This window comes from Pristiophorus japonicus, chromosome 12 (assembly GCF_044704955.1).
Source record: "Pristiophorus japonicus isolate sPriJap1 chromosome 12, sPriJap1.hap1, whole genome shotgun sequence".
Classification (NCBI taxonomy): Eukaryota; Metazoa; Chordata; class Chondrichthyes; family Pristiophoridae; genus Pristiophorus; species Pristiophorus japonicus.
In genome coordinates this window covers 175,132,064-175,149,664 of record NC_091988.1, presented here as the reverse complement: position 1 = coordinate 175,149,664, position 17,601 = coordinate 175,132,064, and positions in this window count along the sequence as shown.

The following is a 17,601-nucleotide window of genomic DNA, read 5'->3' as shown; positions in this document are numbered from 1 at the left end:
ATGCTAAACGTAAAATTGAATGGCTTACCCATAGCCATGGAACTGGACACTGGCACTAACCAATCCTACATGAGTAAAAAGATGTTTGAGAGACTGTGATGCATCAAGGCATTCAGACCAGCCCTGAGCCTCATCCATACGAAACTGAGAACGTACACCAACGAGCTTATCACTGTCCTGGGCAGCACCATGGTCAAGGGCACGGTGCACGAACTGCCACTCTGGATTGTCCCGGGCGATGGCCCCACACTGCTTGCAAGGAGCCAGCTGGGCAAAATCCGCTGGAACTGGGATGACATTCGAGTGCTATCACATGTTGATGAGACCTCATGTACCCAGGTTCTTAACAAATTTCCTTCCCTTTTTGAGCCAGGCATTGGAAACTTTTCTGGGGCGAAGGTGCGGATCCACTTGGTCCCAGATGCACGACCCATTCACCACAAGGCGCGAGCGGTACCTCACATGATGAGGGAGAGAGTGGAAATTGAGCTGGACAGGCTGCAACGCGAGGGCATCATCTCCCCAGTGGAATTCAGCGAGTGGGCCAGCCCGATTGTTCCAGTACTAAAAAGTGATGGCACGGTCAGGATTTGCAGTGATTATAAAGTAACTATTGATCGTTTCTCGCTACAGGACCAACACCCGCTACCTAAGGCAGACGACCTATTTGCGACGCTGGCAGGAGGCAAGACGTTCACCAAGCTCGACCTGACTTCGGCCTACATGCGCAGGAGCTGGAGGAGTCTTCGAAGGGCCTCACCTGCATCAACACACACAAGGGACTGTTCATCTACAACAGATGCCCGTTTGGAATTTGGTTGGCTGCAGCGATCTTCCAGCGAAACATGGAGAGCCTACTCAAGTTGGTACCACGCACGGTGGTTTTTCAGGACGACATATTGGTCACGGGTCGGGACACCATCGAGCACCTACAAAACCTGGAGGAGGTCCTCCAGCGACAGGATCGCGTAGGGCTACGGCTGAAGAGATCAAAATGCGTCTTCATGGCAACAGAAGTGGAGTTTTTGGGGAGAAAGATCGCGGCGGATGACATTCGGCCCACAGACGCTAAGACATAGGTTATCAGGAATACGCCCAGGCCACAGAACATCACGGAGCTGCGGTCGTTCCTGGGACTCCTCAACTATTTTGGTAACTTCCTACCGGGGTTAAGCACCCTTTTAGAGCCCCTACATGTGTTATTGCGCAAAGGTGAGAACTGGGTATGGGGAAAAAAACAACTAATTGCTTTTGAGAAAGCCAGAAACATTTTATGCTCCAACAAGCTGCTTGTATTGTATAACCCGTGTAAAAGACTTGTGCTAGCTTGTGATGCATCGTCATACGGAGTCAGGTGTGTACTACAACAAGCTAACGTTGCGGGGAAGTTGCTTCCAGGAGCTTGTCTAAGGCCGAGAGGGGCTACAGCATGCTTGAGAAAGAGGCATTAGCGTGTGTGTTCGGGGTAAAGAAAATGCATCAGTGCAAATTTGAGCTGGAAACCGATCACAAGCCCCTCACATCCCTGTTCGCTGAAAACAAGGGGATAAATGCTAATGCCTCAGCCCGCATACAAAGGTGGGCACTCGCGCTATCAGCGTATAGTTATACCATCCGCCACAGGCCAGGCACCGAGAACTGTGCGGATGCTCTCAGCCGGCTACCAATGCCCACCATGGGGGAGCAGCCTGCAAACTTGTTGATAGTGGCGCAGCCCGCAGACTTGATGGTCATGGAAGCGTTTGAAAATGATAAATCACCTGTCACGGCCCACCAGATTAGGACTTGGACCAGCCAAGATCCTCTGCTGTCCCTAGTAAAAAACTGTGTACTGCATGGGAGCTGGGCCAGCATCCCCGTTGAAATGCAAGAGCCAATCAAGCCATTCAAGCGGCGAAAGGACGAGCTGTCCATTCAGGCAGACTGCCTGTTGTGGGGTAACCGCGTAGTGCTACCAAAAAAGGGTAGGGAGACATTCATCTCGAATCTCCACAGCACACACCTAGGTATAGTAATGAAGGCGATAGCCAGATACCACGTGTGGTGGCCTGGTATTGACTCTGACTTAGAGTCTTGTGTACGGCAATGCAGCGTATGTGCTCAGTTGAGCAATGCGCCCAGAGAGGCACCACTAAGTTTGTGGTCCTGGCCCTCCAGACGATGGTCGAGGATCCATGTCGACTATGCGGGCCCATTTCTCGGTAAAATGTTCCTGGTGGTGGTGGATGCTTTTTCAAAATGGATTGAATGTGAAATAATGTCGGGAAGCACCGCCACCGCCACCATTGAAAGCCTGAGGGCCATGTTTGCCACCCACGGCCTGCCTGACATACTGATCAGTGACAACAGGCTATGTTTCACCAGTGCCGAATTTAAAGAATTCATGACCAGCAATGGGATCAAACATAAGAACATAAGAATTAGGAACAGGAGTAGGCCATCTAGCCCCTCGAGCCTGCTCCGCCATTCAGTAAGATCATGGCTGATCTGGCCGTGGACTCAGCTCCACTTACCCGCCCTCTCCCCGTAACCCTTAATTCCCTTATTGGTTAAAAATCTATCTATCTGTGACTTGAAAACATTCAATGAGCTAGCCTCAACTGCTTCCTTGGGCAGAGAATTCCACAGATTCACAACCGTCTGGGAGAAGAAATTCCTTCTCAACTCGGTTTTAAATTGGCTCCCCCGTATTTTGAGGCTGTGCCCCCTAGTTCTAGTGTCCCCTACCAGTGGAAACAACCTCTCTGCCTCTATCTTGTCTATCCCTTTTGTCACCTCGGCTCCTTTAAACCAGCCTCCAATGGGCAGGCAGAGCGGGTAGTACAAACCATCAAACAGAGCCTTAAATGAGTCACAGAAGGCTCACTCCAAACCCGCCTGTCCCGAGTACTGCTCAGCTACTGCACGAGACCCCACTCGCTCACAGGGGTGCCCCCGGCTGAGCTACTCATGAAAAGGACACTTAAAACCAGACTCTCGCTGGTTCACCTCAACCTGCATGATCAGGTAGAGAGCAGGCGGCATCAACAAAATGTAAACGATGGTCGCGCCACTGTGTCACGGGAAATTGATCTGAATGACCCTGTGTATGTGCTAAACTATGGACATGGTCCCAAGTGGATCGCAGGCACGGTGATAGCTAAAGATGGGAATAGGGTGTTTGTCGTCAAACTAGACAATGGACAAATTTGCAGAAAGCACCTGGACCAAACAAGGCTGCGGTTCACAGACTGCCCTGAACAACCCACAGCAGATACCACCTTTTTCGAGCCCACAACACACATCCAAACGATCAACGAGTACCATGCCGGACCAGGAAATCAAACCCATCATGCCCAACAGCCCTGCAGGGCCAACAACATGCCAGCCCAGCGAGGGCACAGTCAACACACTAGAACAGACATTTGTACCGAGGTGGTCCACCAGGGAAAGAAAGGCTTCCAACCGCCTCACCTTGTAAATAGTTTTCACTTTGACCTTGGGGGGGAAGTGAAGTTGTGTATCTGTAAAGCATGCACTCCCATGTTCCGCCACCAGGGACCTCATCCCCTGAAGTCCCAAGGGATCCCAGCATCCCTTGGGAGCACTGTATATATGCTGGCCCCTAAGGCCTGTTCCTCACTCTGGAGTGTCTTATTAAAGACTGAGGTCACTGTTACTTTAACCTCCCTGTGTGCAGCCTCATCTGTGTTAGGAACACAATAGTTACCTCCTCAAAAAATTCAATCAGGTTAGTCAGACACAATCCTCCCTTAACAAATCCGTGCTGACTGTCCTTAATTAATCCTTGCCTTTCCATATTCAGATTTATCCTGTCTTTCAGGATTTTTTCCAATAATTTTCCCACCACTGAGATTAGGCTGACAGTCCTGTAATTACTCGGCCTATCCCTTTCTCCCTTCTTAAACAAGGGCACTACATGAGCAGTCCTCCAATCCTCCGGCACCATGCCCAGATCCAAAGAGGACTGGAAAATGATGGTCAAGGCCTCTGCTATTTTATCTTTTACTTCGCTCAACAGCCTGGGATGCATTTCATCTGGGCCTGGAGACTTATCTACTTTCAAAGCTGCTAAACCCCTTAATACTTCCTCTCTCACTATATTTATTTCATCCAGAATATCGCACTCCTCCTCGATAGCAATATCTGCATTGCCCCTTTCCTTTGTGAAAACAGATGCAAAGTATTCATTAAGTAACATACCAACATCTTCCGCCTTCACACAAAGATTGCCCTCATGGTCTCTAATAGGCCCTACCCTTTCTTTAGGTACCTTCTTGCTCTTAATATATTTATAGAACATACATTACACAATTGGAGCTGACTGCCTCAGGGCAAACTAATATTTTCGAAGGGGCCTCAAACAGGCATAAGGCCCTTTATTTGCATATTGAAAGGACCCAGCGCCTGTTTCAGCCACCTCGGTGCTTTTTTTCTGCCTATTCCAATGTGGTGTTCAGGGTGCTTCCAGCTTGTAATTGACATACACTTCTTGCCTGCCATAATGGAGACTTAGGCACCTGAAAAATGCATGCAACGCCATTGTATTTCTAGACCATTAAGTCCCTTTGTAGCTGTTGGAATTTCATTAGGTCCACCACATTATGGGCTCAATTTTCCCCAGTGATTTGCGCCGTTTTTCTAGAACAGGCTGCTTTTTTTGGCCTAAGTTAAAAATCCACAGTTTTCCCAATCAATTTGCACCAGTGCAACTCAGTTGGTTACGATTTTTTTAGGTGTTTTTTTCAGCCAAAGGGGGCGCAACCTGCCACCCGCACCAATTCTGGCCATTTAGGCAAGTTTGGCCAGCTGAGAGTTACTCCAGTTGTGCTTAGGCCAGTATATGTGGCCTCTGCAGCAAAACCTTCCGGAGAGTTAAAGAAATCAGCGCAGGTAAGTGCAGCAGATGCCCGGACAGCAGCATCAGGAAAGATAAGAGAGAAGGGGAGAGAGAGAGAGGTGGGGGCTGGAATGAGGTGTGGGGGTGTGGGGGTGGGGGGAGCCTTTCGAGAGTAGTTAGGTGCGGGGACTGGGAGGGAGGAGGCCATTCGGCCTGGGATAGGGGAAGGGTAGCGGACCGGCAAGCACTTCGGCCTGGGTTAGGAGCAGAGAACGGACCGAGAGGACACTCGGGGCCAGGACCAGGTGGGGGAGTGGTTAGGGAGGGCACTTGGAACGGGGGAACGGACCGGCAAGCCGTTCGGCCAGGGCTGGGGGCGGGGAGCAGGACCGGCTTTAATAATTGGAGGCAAGTTGCTGCAATATATTTTAATGTGTTTTTAAGTTGATGCAATGTTTGAATGTGTTTTTAAGTTGGTGCAATACGTTTTAATGTGTTGGGAGCTGGCTGTATGTTTCACATTGCAGCCTCAGCTCGTATTGTGTCCCTGGTCACCGTGGCAACTCGATTTTTTTGGCGCAGATCAAGGTTCCATCCCCCCGAGGAGGCTGGACACGCTGTGTGGTGCCAAATTTGAATTATACATCGGGGAAAGTTTGGCAAAATATTTCTGGTTCATTTCTGGCCTAGAAAACCCAGCATAACTCTGGCAATACGCCAGAAAACGGGCTTGGGGAAAATTGAGCCCATATATCTAATTACTCAATTGAGTTGAAACAATTCTCTAAAAAAGTGTTGCGATTGTAAAGTTAAAAAATAACGATAGTGATTTTAACCCTACTCACTCAGCAGAAACCTTATGGGTAGGCAGTTAAAATCGCCCTGGCTCTTACCTGTCAGAAAGCCACCATGATCACAACATCTGCAATTTTACGTTGCTCTCCTGAGCAGGCAGCAAAGACACGCGCCCGGAGCCAACGGGGTCCTTCTTTACATATGCATGTTACGGCCCAATGACATCATTGAGACCCGATTGTCATTTTAACTCCGGCCTGAGTGGGGAATCCAGATGGAGTTAAAATCGGGGCTCATGTGGGTCAAGACGTTTTTGAATTTTGTGAACATGAGACATCCAAGATGCAACTAGTATTTTAAGAGTCAAATACAAAAGATACACTTTGTTTTAACTGTAAATGAATAGTTCACTTTTAAAAAAAACTTTTATGGAGATTATAGAAATTATGAGAGATTGTGTATCTCATGTATCTCGGCTATGAATCTAAATTAATGAAATGAGACAGAGAAAAAGTTAATGGATTAGTAGTGAATTTTAAAGGTTATGTATGATGTGACCCGATTTTCTGATATAACAATTGGTCATTTCAGTTCCAAAAGATAATTATTGAATTTTAAATATTTGGAATAATCTTTGGATGCATTCATACTACACCAGTAGCACAGGTGTGAAGAACTGGTGTAAACCCAACCTGAATCCTCCAGAAGGGCCTGGTCTAACACCTCAACAAAGCCACGTGAGATTCCCTGGAGGAGAAAGTCTTCTTCCATTTCATTTTGGAGTCAGTTGAAGTTCCCCGATTCATACCCCAAGTATAGTATTGATGCAAAGAGATTTTGGTGGTAAACTTAGTGTAACTGAACTGTTTGTTAGCATGCGTTATGCTAAAAAACCATAAGCAGAAATGTCCTCTTCCCTGCACCCAGGAAATCAGCATTCCTCAAGCACAGAGAAGTTGAAAAGAGGGATGGAGATCCATTGGCCCCGATATTTACGGGGAGGTGGGGAAGATGCGATGGAGCATGGTAGTGTGTCTAAAACCCGGAAAGTCTGGATAAGTAGAGGAGCTGCTGATATTAACAGCAGGACCTCATTAACATTTTCTTCTCCTGTTTCCCGCCCGGGACGAGATTGACAGGCTCACCGGCTGTCGGTGGGAAAACCAGTGACAGGTGGCCACAGTCAGGGACTCCAGCAATCGGGAGAGATCAGGGTTTGGTGGGATGGGGGAGGCGGTGGGGAGAAGGGGGGCGGGGGGGTCAGAGCTCAGCAGGAGGCTCGAGATTGGAGCTTGGGAGGTGGGGGGTGGGGGGGGGGGGGGGAGGAGGCTCACCCTAACGAATAATGGCCGCACACTTCTTCAAGGGGCCGGCGGAAACTCTCCTGCCCTACAAGGAGTGTTCTGAATAGAGAGGTCGTGATGTCAGGTCGCTGCTACCATTGCACTGCCCCAGAATTTCCTGGAGCTCCCCCTGGTGTTGAAAATGGCCATGTCCTGCAGTAGCTGAAGGTTCAATAGTGCTCAGAAAAAGTACACAGCAAGAGATTTGAAGCCAGGCAAGAGCTGGAGTTCAGCAAAGATTTAGGGGTTACATTCATCTATGGCAGCAGCGTAACACGGGTGATAGTAAGTTGGCAGTCTGTTTTACCCTCTGCTCCGTTTGAAACATCGGTCAGAGTGTAAAACAGGCTGCTGATTTGCCATCACCTGTGTTACACTCCTACCCAAGTAGAGTTTCACCCCCTCTCTTACTTCTTGCTAGGACTGACCTTTACTTTTTCATTTTTAATGTACTTAAAACCAGTTAATTGGAGACCTACTAACCACAAAACAACGCATTACTAATACATATTACAAGGCATACTAATTCGACATCTCTATTTATTACAAAATGAAAACAGAAAATGCTGGAGTTACTCAGCAGGCGAGGTAGCATCTGTGGAGAGAGAAACAGGTCGACGACCCTTTGTCAGAACTGGAAAAAGTTAGAGTGTAACAGGTTCGACCCGAAACATGAACTCTCTTTCTCGCTCCACAGATGCTGCCTGACCTGCTGAGTATTTCCAGCATTTTCTGTTTTTATTTCAGATTCCAGCATCCACAGTATTTTGCTTTTGTCTATTTATTACGAACCTGGCAAAAACCTGTACATGTCAGGTAGCTTAAACAATTAGAATCGTACAAGAGGCCCTCCAGCTTGAGCTGCTGGTGGTATTTACATTGAATATGTTGATGTTTGTTTGAGAGATATTTACGATGGGCAAGCACATTGATGTATGGGTCTAACCAATGAATTGGTGGTCAGATGGTCTAATTTTGGAACTGTACTCCATTACTCTATTTTGTTTTAGGTTTCATTGTCCAAGGATATTTTATAGGACTCCGCTCCTCCAAGAATCTAGCATGTCCAGCATTTGGTCATCTTCATGCTGAGTGAAAGTGTTGAATTAGGCTGTCCTAATATATCTATGGGTATGGCCACTAGTTGGCCATGAGAACAAAAGGTAAATCTATGAAAAGTTTGGAATAAAATGTCCTCAAGGTCACAGAACTTGGTTTAGTTTTCTATTGTTCGGTTGCACTTTTGTTCAATTAAGCGAATTGTTATAGTCTGCAGCAATATTTGTGACCACCCTAGCTTTGGAGGGTTGCTGTTTGGAGGGGAGGGGCAGACAATATCTGCCTGTACCCAGACAACATCCTGTAGTTCTTGTCAGACTGGCCCAAGCCGCACACAACCTATTGGAACCGATAGAAAATTTGGTGAGCTTTCAGATTATAAACATGAGCCGTAACAATTCTGAGGTGATCCCATTTCCAGGAATTGTTTCCTGGGAATATTTTCTGGCGTCCCATTACAGTGCCTCAGAAAAGGTAGGGCCATAACTTCATAACAAGCCAACCTATAACTAACAACATTGTGAACTTTGACTTTGCCAATTCAAGTGCTAATTTAACATATTTTTATTAGATTGAAGGTAGCACTGCAAATGAAATGTTATAACATTTAATCACTTTCAAGCATAAAGATCTGATTTTAAATTAGTTCAGACATTAAAATACATTGTATCATGTTACAGTTAGTGTTGTGGTACACTCAGCTTTGGAAGGTTAAAGTCAGTTACGTGGATTTTCTGTTCCTACTTATTCTAAACTCATTTAAAATGTAATTAACAACCATACACGCTAAATGGAAATTACTAAGGCAAATGTAATTACTTGGTTTTCTGTCAAATAGCAGACAAACTAAGCACAGGAGCATTTAGTTACCTATAACCAGACGTCTCAGTACATGCTCTTCTATCCAATGTTAGAGATAAGATTTTCAATTGTTTTTGCCTACAGTGTCAATACAGAAACCACAGTTTAGATTAACTGGACCCATGCATTCAAAGGTGGTAGAGATAACATGTTTATCCATGTTTTAATCCCATCACCATTCTCATTCACCAGCTTTGTATAATCTTTCTCTTTTTAAAATCTTTTTTTTGTTTTCTGCCCCCCCCTCCTTCTTCAGCATTCTACCTTCCTCTCCTGGAGGTGATGACTGATGCGGGGTTATGGCTCCACAGAGACAGGCTGCTGTCCAGTACTGACTGATGTGGAATATGGCTCCACAGGGATAGACTTCCCTCCGTTGTTGGCTCATATGAGGCTGTGGCTCCACAGAGACTAGCGGCTGCCCACCAGTACCGAGGACTGCCCTCCAGTACTGACTGGTGTGGAGCAATGATTCTACGAGGACAGGTTGCCCTCAAGTGCCTTACCCAACTCTCATTCTTCATGTATGAGCCCAGAGAGTGAATATTGGCTCCAAGAAGATCACACCTAAGCCCAATATTGAGCTCACCTGACAACTGCACACAAATTCTCTAGCAAGAGTCACTGGATAGCAATCAGGATCCGGAACCCTGGCTGATTTCTCCCAGGGACTGACCCTTGGGCTCAATGCTACAATGGGGAATGGATTGAACAACTAAGTTATCAGGGGAGTCCAAAACTTTTTTTTAACTTTTTAGTCATAGACCAAATAAAAATATGAAAACATAGAAACTGCATAGTTACATGAACATAAAATATATGGCTTTCTCTTTTTTTTATATTTGTTCATGTGATTTGGGCTTCGCTGGCCTGGCCAGCATTAATTGCCCATCCTAATTACCCTTGAGAAGGTGGTGATGAGCTGCCTTCTTGAACCGCAGAGAGCAGTTAAGAGTCAACCACATTGCTATGGGTCTGGAGTCACATATAGGCCAGATCAGGTAAGGACGGCAGATTTCCTTCCCTAAAAAGAAATTAGTGACCCAGATGGGTTTTTTATGACAATCCAGTAGTTTCATGGTCATCATTACTGATTCTAGCTTTGTATTCCAGATTTATTTAATTAACTGGATATAAATTCCCCAGCTGCCGTGGTGAGATTTGAACTCATGTCTCATGGATCATTAGTTCAGGCCTCTGGATTACTTCTCTTCTCGGAATGCCCACCTTTAGGAAGTTCTGCTCTTCCCTCAGACGGGATTTCCGTTTGTCCAGTTCTGACAAAGGGTCACAGACCTGAATTGTTAACTCTGTTTCTCTCCACAGCTCTTGTCTGACCTGCTGAGATTTCCATCACTTTTTGTTTTTATCTCTGGATTACTAATCCAGTAACATAACCACAATGCTACCATATTCCAAAATACATCATTATTTTTTTAAGATTGTAGTTTCCAGCTTGCCAGCTCTGAAGTATAAATCCAATGTCATAAGAAGGAGAAACTCAAAAAACATTTTTAAAAATAGTAATTTCAATATATCAGGGAAAAAGTGAATTATTAAATGTGAAGTGATACTCCTGGGAAGAGAAGATAATGAACCAGTAGAGGATGAACAGAAATTGGTGGGGATACTTAAATACTTTATATCAGTGTTTAAAAAAAGAGAAAGATATTGAGAAGGGGGTAAATCCTGAATTGGTTAAAAGTGTTACAAGAGATATTATAAGTGTCAGATTATGGAGAATGTGGGCAATGCATGGATGAGATGTACATGTTTTTTTTAATCCTTTGACAAGGTGCCACACAGGACAGAAATGGGGACGATTAAAGGGAATGGAATTAGGCAAAGGGTAGCAATTGGAATAAAAACTGCTCTGGAGGGACGAAACAGAGAGTAAGAGTAAGAGAGTGGGGTTAGAAATTTGCTGACTATGCGACTGGGTTTTTGGCAATATTTCACCATATTTGGCAAAATAACAGTCGGCGGGAAATTCGGTGATGTTTTGCGGCGGCACTTTCCACGTACTGCTGAGGAGAGGAGTGCCACCGTGAAATAGCATCTTTGTCAAAAATTTGGCTCTCTCCACACCCGTATTCTGCGCTCAGAATACCGACTGGGTAAAACCTGCCAGCAGCGGTAAGTATGAAGACCTGAAAAAAAGGTCATTTAAAGTTTTTATTTTTAAATTATTTTTCAGCGATTCGATAGATAAATGTCTTGTGAATGTTTTGTGAATTTTTTGTTGTTGTTTTTTCCAATTTTTGGGGGTGTTTTCCCTCCTCTCAAGGCATCTCTCGTAGCGCTATTGGCCTCAGACTAAAGTTGGCGAGGATCGCGGTTTGCACCGCGAATCCTCGTGCAATGCCGATTTTTACCACTGCGTAAATTAAAGGTTGAATTTCTGGCCTGCTAGCAATAGATAAGCGAAAACGGTAATTTTGGCAAAAAAATTGCGTTTTCGCTGAAAACCAAATTTCTGACATTAAGAGTAAGAGTTCCTCAGAGTGGTTCAAGGTGAGTAGCAGTGTCCCACGGGGTTCTGTTCTGGATCATGTCAGTACACGGTGTACATATGAATTATTTGGATATTGGGCTAGAAGGAGTTGTGTTCAAACTTTCAGATGGTACTATAGTAGGAGTAGTAAATGATTCTGAAGCCTAAAGGAAGCTTCAAGGGGATAATGATAAGATGGTGGAATGGGCAAAACAACTCAGATGGAATTCAACACTTGCAAGTGTGAGGTGATACATTTTGGTGATAAAATAAAAGTAACAATAATACTTTGACTAGGGCAAAGGTTGAGTGACATGGGACTGCAGAGGGATTTGTGGGTTCAGGTTCAAAAAATACTCTTCTGATGACAGTAATGTACCTATTATGAAGCTTGGTGATAATCTTTCCAATGAAGAAGTGATCACCTTAAATAAGGCAATGTATTTCTGAAGCTGCCGATGAATTTACCATTTTATATATGTGCATGGAATTCTTTCATTGTACTTAATCATTTAACAAAGGCTATTTGGCCTATGTATTTTCTCTTATTTCAAATTCCTTTTCCGTGCCCATCTTTCCAGCAATTCCATATTTGAATCCTTCCACTCCAGCCACAGTATTGAAACTGCTCACATCAAAGTCACAAATGACATCCTTTGTGACTGTGACAAAGGCAAACTATCCCTCCTCGTCCTTCTTGATTTGTCTGCAGCCATTGACATCTATCCTTCTCCAACGCCCCTCCACCGTCATCTAGCTGGGTGGGACTGCACTCGCCTGGTTCCATTCTTACCTATCTAATCGTAGCCAGAGAATCACCTGCAACAGCTTCTCTTTCCACTCCCGTATCTTTACCTCTGGTGTCCCCCAAGGATCTATCCTTGGCCCCCTCCTATTTCTCATCTACATGTTACTCCTCGGCGACATCATCCAAAAACACAGTATCAGTTTCCACATGTACGCTGATGACACCCAGCTCTACCTCACCACCATTTCTCTCGACCCCTCCGTGGTCTCTAAATTGTCAGACTGCTTGTCCGACATCTAGTTCTGGATGAGCAGAAATTTACTCCAATTGACTATTGGGAAGACCGAAGCCATTGTTTTCGGTTCCCGCCTCAAACTCCGTTCCTTAGCCATTGACTCCATCCCTCTTCCCAACTTTTATCTCAGGCTGAACCAGACTGTTTGCAACCTTGGTGTCATATTTGACCCTGAAATGAGCTTCTGACCACATATACGCAGCATAACTAAGACCGCCTAGTTCCACCTCCGTAACTTCGCCCATCTCCGCCCTTGCCTCAGCTCATCTGATGCTGCTGCCCTCATACATGCCTTTGTTACCTCTAGCCTTGACTATTCCAATGCACTCCTGGCTGGCCTCCCATATTCTACCCTACGTAAACTAGAGGTAATCCAAAACATGCACCAAGTCCCGCTCACCCATCAACCCCTGTGCTCGCTGATCTACATTGGCTCTTGGTTACGCAACGCCTCGATTTCAAAATTCTCATCCTTGTTTTCAATCCCTCCATGGCCTCGCCCCTCCCTATCTCTGTAATCTCCTCCAGCCCCACAACGCCCCGAGATATCTGCGCTCCTCTAATTCTGCCCTCTTGAGCATCCCTGAGTATAATTGCTTAACTATTGGTGGCCGTGCCTTCTGCTGCCTAGGCCCCAAGCTCTGGGACTCTCTGTCTAAACCTCTCCATCTCTCTACCTCTCTTCCCTCCTTCAAGATGCTCTTTAAAACCAAGCTCTTTGACCAAGCTTTTGGCAACCTGCGCTAATTTCTACTTATGCTGCTCAGTGTCAATTTTTTAAATCTCATAATACTCCTGTGAAGCACCTTGGGACGTTTCACGATGTTAAAGATGCGATATAAATACAAGTTGTTGTTGTTGTCCTTTGCACTATTTTCAATATTTTTTATATTGTGTCTCAGTGCTGGTTGGGTATTTGTATGGCTTGCTGAATAATGCTAAAATATAATTGGTCCTTCTTTCTCACGCTTTCAGTCTCTCTTTCTCTACCCATAATAGCTAATATTTAATTTATACTGTTTCCTAGTTCCAAAGACATTTGGATAATTCATTATAAATTGCACTGCTTCTCTGCAGTTTATGATTATATTATAATTTTATAGTGGATGCACTCTCTGACTATGAACAAGTCATTTTCCATTTCTATTGGTAAACTTCAATCATACCAATTAAAAACACAATGATGTATTATATGTCCGATGTCAGAAGTCTAAATATCAAGAGCCTTATGATAAATACCATGTATATATGAGATAACATAAAATAATGTTAATTCACACTTTGCAATCTTGTGCCTTGACAATTAAAGGAAAGTGGTTTGATGCCATTGTGAGATGAAGTCCAAATCACTTTGAAAATGGTATTAGCAGTCTGCAACAGTTTATATTCTTATTATATTGTAATAGATATTACTATGCTGATGTTACACTAAAAATTGGAAGGGGGGGGGGGAGGTGTTAGGGGTGGTGCAGTGGAGGGGAATTGCCTATCGTCCCGTTTGCAAGGCCAAACATTCTGCGCCCAGCGCAGGTCCCGCCCTGGAAGCGAAATTGGGCTTACCGCCCCCAAGAGGAAGTGGAGTACGCAATGTTGGGTGCTCCACTTCCTGTCGGGACAGGCTCTGGGGCGCTACCCGGGTGAAGGTTGGAGCGCCATGCGGCCTCTCCACGCAGCAGTGACACATTCCAAGGGCCCTCCCCTTCCGTGCTGCGAACTCAGGGACCTACACTAAGTCACCGGGGAATGCGAGGTGCCGTGGTTGTAGCCTGGCATCGAAATAGAGTGCAGGGCTGCACAATCGCAGCACGGACCTTGCGAAAATCGACACCGAGGCCGGACTGGTAGGTCGGAGGGCAGTGCAAAATGGCGCCGCGTACCTCCCCTTTAAATTTCAGCCTGCGAGCAGAGTGCGGCCCGGTTCACGACCCGTGAAGCTGGCGCCAACATCGCCTGTGGCACTTGGGGCACTGCCCAATTCCTGCCATGGGGCAAAAACGGGGCGTTGCGCATGACGATGACGTCGTCGTCGGAGGCACAGTGGCCCGGGGCGCTACCAGTGGGGGCATGGTGCTACCAATTTTGTGTCTCTGCTAACTCCGCAATTTCACAGAAGCCGATAGCACGCCCTCCCCCCTTCCCCCAGAGGCGCTAACGGCAGTCGCAAACCTTGCGAATTTCTCCCCCATGTGTTAACTTCTTATCAGAATCACAGGAAGTCATTGTCTGAATATTGTAAAATACGGAAGTGCCATAAGAGATTATTTCTCCTACCTGGAAGAGAGCTTAGATCAGAGAAAGGGCTACAAAATTTAGTACCGATTCTATAATCTGTGTTTCTTTTGAACATAGCTCCCTGCTGAGAGCACAAGATGGCAGAATTTACCCTAAAGATAATGAGCTTTGCAAATTAACACTAAGTGTAGCAATTTTATATTATCACATTTCAGAAATAAGATTGCTTTAGCTGTAATTATTTGGTAGCATATTTTCTACAAGAAATAACTTGCTAACATCAAATGAGTTCATATTTGTTTCCTTGAAAACAGATGTTGCAAAAAAATAGCCTCATACTGGATTCAATCCTTTATGAATGCATGATATCGTGACTAAAAGCAAGACCTCCATCGCCTAGGATTTCAAAGATCCAGGATTATTCTGTTATTTAGAAACCAAACCGCTTCACTGCTTGGAACCAAATTTATCTTCAACAAATGGTTTGATCTCATACCACCACCTGATATCACTGCAGATACCGTTCCAGTTGGTCACATGCAGAGAAATGATTAAATACCAGGTTGTTCCTCAACAGTTATCCAGGATCTAGGCTTTGTATTATGTTTAGTGGCAGGAAGTCACCTCTGATAATGTATCAGGAAGTCAAGTGGTACCAAAGACAGAATGCTGCATGCATTGATTGAGTACACACACATTTCCATTTAGATCAAAGGGTCTACGACAGACTTTCTTCTCATTTCCATCAGACTGAATGAGGACTAGTCAGACTGGCAACAAATGATCAGAATTAGCAAACACTGCACACTATAGATGGCAACATTGACTTCAGGTAACTTGTCATTGATATGTGCTAACTGTACATAGTACATGCTCTTGATTAATCGTTCAGTACTGACTCTGCTTCTTTTGTATAATTGCTTGTTCCTAAATACTGTGAATCAGACTATGAAAATATATAGAACAGAAAATTTGAAATAAATCAGATTATAGAGAGAATAATTCCTTTCAACAGTCATTTCAAGGCAGCATTGGGACATTCTAAATGTTCAACAGTGTGGCAGAGAAAAGCAGCAGTGGACTCCCAAGCCAGCAAATTCAGCAGATTTACCAACTGTACAGAAAACCGTGATCCCATACCATATGCTGAGCCAAATTGCACCATATTAACTTGTTGCAGATTGAGAAGTATGCAAGGCAGTGGTCTCAGTGAAGAGTTTGAATAATGTCATAAACAATTGGAGCAAAGCAAAAGTGGCCAAAGCAAAAGTGAACCAAGAGAGTAGTTATGGGGTGACCCAATGTTCCCAGCAGGAAGTAGTGTTCGCAGGAAGTGCATGTCGGGGAATTCGCAGGCATACAGTTTTGATGTTTCCGAGATACTGTTCCTGCAAACACTGCTTCCTGGTAGAAGTGCTGGATCACAGAATTACCCTTTAAACACATTAAATCACTTAATGGTAGCTCCTATTTTTATAATACGAATAGATTTCTCTTGGCATTGTTCAGAGTAAGTTGGAAGATACACTGTTTTTTAACAAGCGGACCACTGTATTACATAGCTCTTGATTATAACAGTATTATAACAGAATAAACTTTCCCATACACTGCAGATAAGTTTTGCAGAGCTGCAATAAAAATAAACAAGTAAAATAAAAATCAGAAAGCTCCTTGGTAGAGGAACATAATGTGCCTTGTTAGACCCTCTGACTGAACTCAGGTATTTTTCTCCCTCACTAAAACTATTCCTGCAGTTGTATTAAAATGAAAGTTAAGCGATGAGTATTTTTATGATAAAATTAACACAATCCTTTTCCACCCGGGAAATAATGGCTTACGGTTTGTTTATTTGAGAGTGAAGTTTTTACCAAAAAATGAATATTTACAAAATGGACACAAAACTTTTTTAAAAAGAAAGATCATATCGAGTGTTGGTAAAATGACCTGATGTGATCTCTGTTTAGTAGGCAATGTCTTCTTATAAACTTTACCTAATAAAAGAAGATAAATATAATATTTTCGACAAAAAGAATGACTAATGTTTGTTAACAGCAAGTACACACTGAGTACCTGACATGTCTGTAATGTTTCAGGGGTGGGAAGGAAACACATTCCTTTGCACATGTGCAGGAACCACAGCTGTATGGTATTTCCTAGGAATTGAGTCTCCTTACATCAATAATGCATTCCTGGGCAAATGTTTTTTGTTAAAAGGCAGTTGAATGTGATTAGTTAGCTGGTGGGTGGAAACAGTGAAGTATAGTTAAAGGGGTATTTGCAACATTGAGCAGAAGGTTAACTGGACCAGACGGAACAGGGAAGAGGCTGAGTACTCAGTGATGTGTGGCTCACCTTCTGACCCCTCAAAACCTCCTCACCATTTACAAGGCTCAAGTCAGGAGCATGATGGAATATTCGCCACTTGCCTGGATGGGTAAGGCCACAACAGCACTCAAGAACCTTGCTACCATTCAAAGCAGAGCCGTTCACTTACCGGCAGCAGCCCCCAGGCTCAATATTCAACCCCTTCCTTCACTGATGTACTGTAGGTGCAGTATGTATAACCTACAGAATGCACTGCAACAACTCACCAAGGTTACTTCGACAGCAACTCTCTTCCCTGCAATCTCTACCACCAAAAAGGAGAGAGCAGCAATGTCACGGGAACATCATCATCTCCAAGTTCCTCTCCAAATCACACAGCATCTTGACTCAGACATACATCGCTATTCCATCATCGCTGCTAGGTCAAATCTGCTTGACAGTGGAAATCCCGCATAACACAATTGTGGGAGCACTACCACAAGGACTGCAGTGGTTCAAGGAAAAGGCCCACCGCCACCTTCTCGGGAAACTAGGGGCCCGAAATTGATGAACTCACTGCCCACTGCTGCCGACATTTCTCTGGAAGATTCGCCCAGTGCCACTTGAGAG